General features: G+C 38.3%; 1 pseudogene; it reads left to right on the top strand.

The window, feature by feature from the left end:
- The first annotated feature begins 389 nt into the window (after window positions 1-389).
- LOC109263240 (tigger transposable element-derived protein 1-like) overlaps window positions 390-8,645 on the top strand; it is a 37,233-nt pseudogene continuing 28,977 nt past the window's right edge.

The following is an 8,645-nucleotide window of genomic DNA, read 5'->3' as shown; positions in this document are numbered from 1 at the left end:
ACTTAGCAGCTGGTGGGACCTGAAGACCAGAAGAGATGGTGAAATAAAAGGTAACACCAGAGGGGTGCCTGGGTGGCTCAGTCCATTAAGCATCTGACTTTGGCTCAGGTCAGGATCTCATGGATCATGGGTTTGAGCCCTGTGTTGGAGTCTGTGCTGACAGCTCAAAGCCTAGAGCCTGCTTCGGATTCTGTGTCTCCCTCTCTCTCTGCCCCTCCTTCGCTCACGCTCTGTCTCTCTCTGTCTCTCAAAAATAAATAAATATTAAAAAAAATTTTTAAAAAGAGAAAGGTAACACCAGAATTAGGAATCTGGGACTAGGGAAAGTAGCCCCACCTTGAGATAAAATGAGAAACTCTGGAAGGAAGTTCATTTTGGAGGGTAAGGCAATGCATGTACCTTCACAGGTAAGAATCCAGCTGGATTTGTTTGTAAATGGACTTGGAGTATGTATAAACAGGGTACTGAGGGTGTTGTTTGCTCTATTCTGGCTCCTGGCTGAATATAAGCTTACAAACATAAGCGTTTGTGAAGAACTATGGAATGACACTGTATCATCACATCAGTCCAAAGAGAAGGGAGATTTATAGTAAGAGGTGGGATGAATCAAAACATTTTTGGTAGGGATCAGATGATAGGGTGGTGTGGAGAGATGGATTAATGGGACTGGTAGAAAATTGTGTCTATGAATTCTAAAGTATCCACAATTAGGGTTTTTCTTTTTTGTTATTTTGCCCGTCAGAGTGTTGGTGTTATTTTGTGAAAGAGGAAAGCATCGTGCTGGGAATGAAAAACGATTTTCAGCCACTTGCTGCTTTAACTCTGTTACCCTGGCAACCAATTTTCTCAGCCAGGAGGGATGATTTTACTACAGAGACACCCTATATTGGACTATTGTGATTTCAAAGGAAAATATTTACAGCTCTGTCAGTATAGCTGTTCCAGTTGAGATTGTGACAGCATGGCCCAGTAAACTCAATTTCAATGATTTCTGAAGAGTTTTTCCATTATTGACTCCAAGTAACATCACTGTTTTAACCAAGAGCAAACCCCTGCAGCGTGCATAGCCCATATTGGTTGGGGTTTGTTTATCTTTTTCTTTCATCTCTATCAATGATGAAGTTAGTTGATCCCCTTTGAAGTTGAAATCAAACCAAAAGATTAAAATAATTATGTGAGACAGTTGTGGCTGGGCCCAATGGACAGTTTTGTCCTCATCCCATGACCATCTTGGAAGAGAACTCAGGGGGCTTCTCATTTTTCCAAATGAAAAGCCTATCCCTCAAGCATTGGTGATAAATGGACATTCCACTGCAGGCTTGGTGGGGAAGCTGGTTGACATCAGAGAGCTCGGAACCTTTCACTTCCTCCCCATCCTGGGCAATTTTCCTCTTGTCTTCTGCTGTAGCCTGCTGCAGTCTCCCCCTTCTTCTCCCACCTCCCTCCCTCCAGCGTTACCTTCCTGGGGTCCTCTCAACTCCCTCCACATCTCCATTCTTAGATTGACAAAGGGCACTGTAAACTCCTCCAGCTGGGCCTCATGCTCGTGTCCTCCAACTGTCCTATAAGGAAGCCACTGGTCACCATACTGCTGGCTTTGTGCTCAACAAATGAAAGCCATCTCTTACCAGAATCCTTCCTCCTTAGATAATAGGAGGTAATTATAAATTTTTTTTGTCAGTTGTTTGTGTTGAAACTATCTGAGTTGTTTTAGATTTCTCATGTGTTTGGTTTGAAAAGCAAGTTTCTTGGTTTTAGAAGTAAAGCACCTGTCCAGATTCCTACAGTAACAAAATCTGGATGTACTGTTCTGCACCAGAAGTATAAAGAGTGAGACTAAAAGACTGAGCCTCTCAGATCCAGATATTTTTCCTCCTTCTAGTGTAAGATTGCTTCCAATCTTAACTAGCAAGGTGTGGTTCTGATTTGAACTGAACATTTATTTGATGATAGCATTCAGATGATTGCTTTACTGTTTATTATTCTTCCCATCCCATAGTAGTATTTTTTATTTTGAAAGATGATCTTACTAATTAAATTAATCTGAATTGATAAATCATTTGTGTGTGACAGGGAGTTCGAAGGGGGGGTATACTGAGAATTCTTGCATATTTCCAGCCCCATTCTGGAACCAGCCTTACTCCACTCTCAGTGTAGTTCGTCAGAGAATTAAACACATAGAATCAGCTTGCATACCGTCACTACTGAATAATTTTTTACTTTTCTCCCAAACTTTCCTTAACTTCACCTAAAACAGAGGGTCTCTCATTCACTTTTTATTCATCCATAGACTTGTTGAGACAATGTTATACGCTTTGGCCATATGGACACATATTATGGAAAGTACGTTGTTCATGTTGCGCTTGAATTTGCTTGTGGCAGAGCTGACTTTTTTTTTTTTTTACTTATATTGCACTTCAATAAACCCCCTAGACCCAGAATCTGAGGTTCTTTATTTTTTTAAGTTTATTTATTTATTTGGTAATATCTACACCCAACATGGGGCTTGAGCCCATGTCCCCAAGATCAAGAATCATGTGCTCTTCTGGCTGAGCCAGCCAGGTGCCCCTGAGATCCTTTAGATTAACAGAAAACTACCACACTTTTATTTTTTGAGAAAAGCAAAAACTAACTCAGGACTTCAAAAATTTAAATATTTTACATAATAGGGGACTTTCCCTCTGGATTCTTAGTCAAAATACCATTAACATCAATGCTTTCTTTCAATTTTAGCTGTCTGAATTAAAATATTTTAAGAGCCCTTATTTTTACTTCCCTTTGAAATACATGGTGCTAGAAGATACTAGTATAACACAGATGAAGACACAATCTATTTTCTAAAGCAACTTACATTAAAGTAGGGGAGCTAAAGGAGTAAATAAATATTATAGTATAATAAAGGCAAAGACAGAGGTAGACCTACAATGTTAAGGCAGAAGACTCAAGAGTGACTAACTGGCCTGAAGAGGTGGGAGGAAGTCAGGAAGTTTTCTCAGGGGTGTTGACACTGGTATTTAAGGCCCAAGATGAGTTTACTTCATTAAGGTGAGATATGCATGGGCAAGAGTGCTCCACACTGAGGAAGCTGCAAGAAAGTAAATAAAATATTGACTGGCAAATGGAACCATGATTTAAAAAACAACACAACTTATTGAAAATCTATTATGTGCCAGGCATTATGTGCCACCAGTTTCTAGGTTATTCATAATTCAAAGCTCTCTAGGGAATGTTGTTATTATTCCTCCTTTCACAGGTGAGGACACAAAAGTTTAATGAGGATGAGTACCTGCCTAATGCTCAACAGTATGATTACACTGGCTGTTCAGCCCAATTGGGTCTGACTCCAGTTCTCTTGTGCAGATTCAAAATGAAACTGAACTTGCACGAGGACATAGGTATTTCTGCTTGATTCGTTGTCCCAATTAGTGATACAATAATTTATGACAATTATGGACAATTTAATCAATTATGATAAATGAAATGATTACGCAGGGACTTGGGTGTTCACACAAGCCTTTGAATGTAAAATATAGATTGAATTTGATTATTGGAAACTTTGGATGAAGCATAAATTCAAATGTATTTTTCTGACGTGTAAGAGACCATTTCTAAGACCAAGACTTCATAAAGAGGTCTTATTTCTATTTGTTTTATAATTAGAGATATGGTGTTGATGAGCTCAAGGTAGAAGCATTTGTGGACTTTTTCACCTTTTTATCCTTAAGGAAATAAGCCAAAATGCTAAAATAAATTAGTAGTACATTAAGTTTGGAAGTTTTAAAAACACATGTTATTAGAACACACACATACAAGTTATCATATTCTTCATGTAGGATATGCAACTGATGGAGCTTCACTTTCAAAGTATGCTTTTGCACATTTATATTCCAGACGGTACAATCGCATTGATGGCAAGCCCACTGTACATCGTTTGAAATAGCATGTATTCTGATGTATTCAGGATCTATTCAGCACAGCCCAAGGATTGCCTTGGATTTTGTCCCTGACATTGTAAATATAGTAGAGCAGACTAGTAATCATCCCATTTCTTCAAAGGGTTTGAAATATATAGGCACAGAATTACTGTCTGGATTTTCTCATTTCCAAGTGTGCTTTTATACCACACTCTCCATACAGTCAGCATAATTTGAGGTCAGGTACTGTGCTAGTTATAGGCCACAATATAGGTTTCTAAGGATAGAAAGATATATCTGCCAATTTTAATGGGGCATCAAACCTCTATTCCACTAACCATCATGTAGTCTAATGAACAATAAAAGACAGAAATGTGGGCATTTGGCATGGGAAGGCATGGGGAAAACAACAAATTGTGCCACAGAGAGGCTTCCAAAAGTATTTCACAAAGGTCTTACCTTCTGAGTCTCAAGAGTGAATAGGAGCTCTCTAGGAAGTGAAGTAGGATGATATTCCAGGAAGTGAGATGAGTATCAGTAGAGGAAAATGCACAGGTTTTAAAAACAGGAAGTTATCACCAGGCTGGAGGTGAGAGTATGTTGTATGGAAGGAGGAAAGCAGGAATGGCCCAGCAATAGCCCTAGATTTAAAGGCAGGCTGGTGCAGAGTAGGAATGGCTTTGTATTCTTTGTATTCTAAACTTTTTAAAAATGTTTATTTATTTTTGAGAGAGAGAGAGAAAGAGCACAAGCACAAGAGAAGAAGGACAGAGAGGAGGGGACAGAGTATCAAAAGTGGGCTTTGCACTGACAGCAGTGAGCCCAATGCAGGGCTCAAACCCACAAACTGAGATCATGACCTGAGCCGAAGTCAAATGCTTAACCAACTGAGCCACCCAGGTGTGGACCAAAAGCCAGTGCAGGGTATTTTGGCTAGTGAATGAAGGGTTCTGTATTTCAAGGAGTGGTGGGCTTCAGAGAAAGCAAGTCTGTGTATTCTTTTGATAACCTAGCCCTGTATTTGCAGTCTTATTTGGATATTGAAGTGAAATCATTCATGCTTTAACTCTCCTATCTCCTGTTTTCAGGGAAGATGGCAAATGGCTAGCAGCCAGTTTATATGTAGGAGTTCTGTTCTATCACCTCTCAGTTTTCTCTTTTCTAAGCTGAATTATACAGACTCACTCTTCATTCCTTGCGGGGCTTATTCTCAAGTCTTTTGATATTGCCTTTTTAGCATTCCACTGACCTTGTGCCAAGTTCTTTTCCTCTGCCAATCTTCTTCATCTGAAAACTCATTAATTTATTTTTGACTAGGGAACATACTTATGTAATCCAACCATAAAACCCAAGAGAATCTTTCTCTCCCTGTCCTTCATCTGCTCAATTCTTACAGTCCCCTCCCGAAGATAATCACTATTGTTAGTTTCCTATTTGCCTTTCTAGAATTTTTAGCAAATAAAAACTGATGCAATATATGTGATTTCTCTTTTTTTTTAAACAAGTGTTAGACTTCTCTACGTAAAGTTTTGCACCTTGTTTTTTTTTCACTTAATGTCTTGAAAATATGTCCAAAGCAGTTCACAGAGTTTTTCTTTATTGTTATTCTTCCTTTTCTAAATGCAAATTTTAGTTAGTTAACACACAGTGTAGTATTAGTTTCAGGAGTATCTAGCCTATCATAACAAATGCACTCCTTAATACCCATCACCCATCTAGTCCATCCTCCACCCACTTCTATCAATCCTCAGTTTGTTTCTCTGTCTTTAAGAATCTCTTGTGGGGGCGCCTGGGTGGCTCAGACGGTTGAGCGTCCGACTTCGGCTCAAGTCACGATCTCGTGGTCCGTGAGTTCGAGCCCTGCGTCGGGCTCTGGGCTGATGGCTCGGAGCCTGGAGCCTGCCTCCGATTCTGTGTCTCCCTCTCTCTTTGCCCCTCCCCCATTCGTGCTCTGTCTCTCTCTGTCTCAAAAATAAATAAACGTTAAAAAATAAAAATAAAAAAAAGAGTCTCTTGTACTTAGTTTCCCTTTCTTCTCTCTCCCCCTCTCCTTACCATATGTTCATATGTTTTGTTTCTTAAACTCCACATGTGAGAGAAATCATATAGTATTTGTCTTTCTCTGACTGACTTATTTCACTTAGCATAATACATTCTAGCTCCATCCATGTCATGGTAAATGGCAAGATTTCATTCTTTCCTATGGCTGAGTAATATTCCATTGTGTTTATATACACCACATCTTTATTCACTGATCAGTCAATGGACATTTGGGCTCTCTGCATAGTTTGGCTATTGTTGATAATACTGCTATGTGTTGGGGTGCATGTACCCCTTCTAATCTGCATTTTTTAATCCTTTGGGTAGATACCTAATAGTGCAATTGCTGGATTGTAGTGTACTTCTATTTTTAGTTTCTTGAGGAACACCCAGAGTGGCTATTCTCCAGAGTGGCTGCACCAGTTTGCATTTCCATCAACTGTGCAAGAGAGTTCCCCTTTCTCCACATCCTTGCCAACACCTGTTGTTTCTTATGTTGTTAACTTTAGCCATTCTGACAGGTGTGAGGTGGTACCTTCTTGTGGTTTTGATTTGTATTTCCCCGATGATGAATGATGTTGAGCACCTTTTCAACTTCTGTTGGCCATCTAGATGTCTTCTTTGTAAAAGCGTCTATTCATGTCTTCTGCCCCTTTCTTAACTGGGTCATTTGTTTTTCAGGTGTTGATTTTGAAAAGTTCTTTATGGATTTTGGATACTAACCCTTTATTGGATATGTTGTTTGCAAATATCTTCTCCCATTCCATAGGCTGCCTTTTAGTTTTGTTGATTATTTCTTTCACTGTGTAGAAATTTTTTACCTTGATGAAGTTCCAATAGTTCATGTTTGCTTTTGTTTCCCTTGCCTTTAGCAATGTGTCTAATAAGTATTTGCTCCAGTGAAGTCAGAGAAGTTATTGCTTGTGTTCTCTAGGATTTTGATGGTTCCCTGTCTCACATTTAGGCCTTTCATCCATTTTGAATTTATTTTTGTGCGTGGTGTAAGAAAGTGGTTCAGTTTCATTCTTCTGCATGTTGCTGTCCAGTTTTGCCAGCACAATTTGTTGAAGAGATTGTCTTCTTTCCATTGGATATTCTTTCCTGCTTTGTCAAAGATGAGTTGACCATACGGTTGTGGGTCCATTTCTGGGTTTTCTATTGTGTTCCATTAATCTATGTGTCTGTTTTTGTGCCAGACCATACTGCCTTAATGACTACAGCTTTGTGATATAGCTTGGAATCTGGAATTGTGATGCTTCCAGTTTTGTTTTTCTTTTTCAGGATTGTTTTGGCTATTCAGGATCTTTTGTGGTTCCATACAAATTTTAGGATTATTTGTTCTAGTTTGCAAAAAATTCTGGTGGTATTTTGATAGGGATTGCTTTAAATGTGTAGATTGCTTTGGGTAGTATAGGCAATTTAACAATGTTTATTCTTCCAATCCACGAGCATGGCGTGCTTTTCCATTTCTTTGTGTCCTCTTCAATTTCTTTCATAAGTATTCTATAGTTTTCAGAGTACAGATCTTTTAACTCTTTAGTTAGGTTTATTCCTAGGTATCTTATTGTTTTTGGTGCAATTGCAAATGGGACTGAGTCCTTGATTTCTTTTTCTGCTGCTTCATTATTGGTATATAGAAATGCAACAGATTTCTGAACATTGATTTTATATCCTACGACTTTGCTGAATTTATGTGTTAGTTCTAGCCATTTTTTGGTGGAGTCTTTTGGGATTTCTAAATAGAGTATCATGTTGTGTGCAAATAGTGTAAGTTTGACTTCTTCCTTGCCTATTTGGGTACCTTTTATTTCTTTTTGTTATCTGATTGCTGAGGCTGACTTCCAGTGCTATATTAAATAGTAATGGTGAGACTGGACGTTCTTGTCTTGTTCCTCACTATAGGGGAAAGGCTCTCAGTTTTTCCCCTTTGAGAATAATATTAGCTTTGGGTCTTTCGTATATGGCCTTTATAAAATGGAGGTATGTTCCTTCTATACCTACTTTGTTGAGGGTTTTTATCAAGAATGGATGCTGTATTTTGTCCAATGCTTTCTCTGATTCTATTGACAGGATCATATGATTCTTATCCTTTCTTTTATTAACATGGTATATGATTTGCAAATATTCAACCAGCCCTGCAACCCAGTAATAAATCCCACTTGATCATGGTGAATAATTCTTTTAAGGTACTGTTGAATCTGATTTGCTGATATCTTGTTGAGAATTTTTGCATCCATGTTCATCAGGGTTATTGGCCCGTAATTCTCCTTTTTAGTGGGGTCTTTATATGGTTTCAGAATTAAGGTAACACTGGCTTCATACAATGAGTTTGGAAGTTTTCATTCTATTTCTATTTTTTGGAAGAGTTTGAGAAGAATAGATATTAACTCTTATTTGTATGGTAGAATTCCTCTGGGAGGCCATCTGGCCCAGGACTCTTGTTTATTGAGATATTTCTGATTACTGATTCAATTTCTTTGGTGATTATGGGTCTGTTCAAATTTTCTATTTCTTCCTGTTTGAGGTTTGGTAGTGTATGAGTTTCTAGGAATTTGTCCATTTCTTCCAGATTGCCCAGTTTGTTGGCATATAATTTTTCATAGTATTCTTTTATAATTGTTTGTATTTCTGCAATGTTGGTTATGATCTCTCTCTTTCATTCATGATTTTACCTATTTGGGTCCTTTCTTT

This window comes from Panthera pardus, unplaced genomic scaffold (assembly GCF_024362965.1).
Source record: "Panthera pardus isolate Hobbes unplaced genomic scaffold, ASM2436296v1 HiC_scaffold_17, whole genome shotgun sequence".
Taxonomy (NCBI): Eukaryota; Metazoa; Chordata; class Mammalia; order Carnivora; family Felidae; genus Panthera; species Panthera pardus.
The sequence above is the reverse complement of the archived record's forward strand: the minus strand, read 5'-3'. Positions and strand labels throughout refer to the sequence as shown.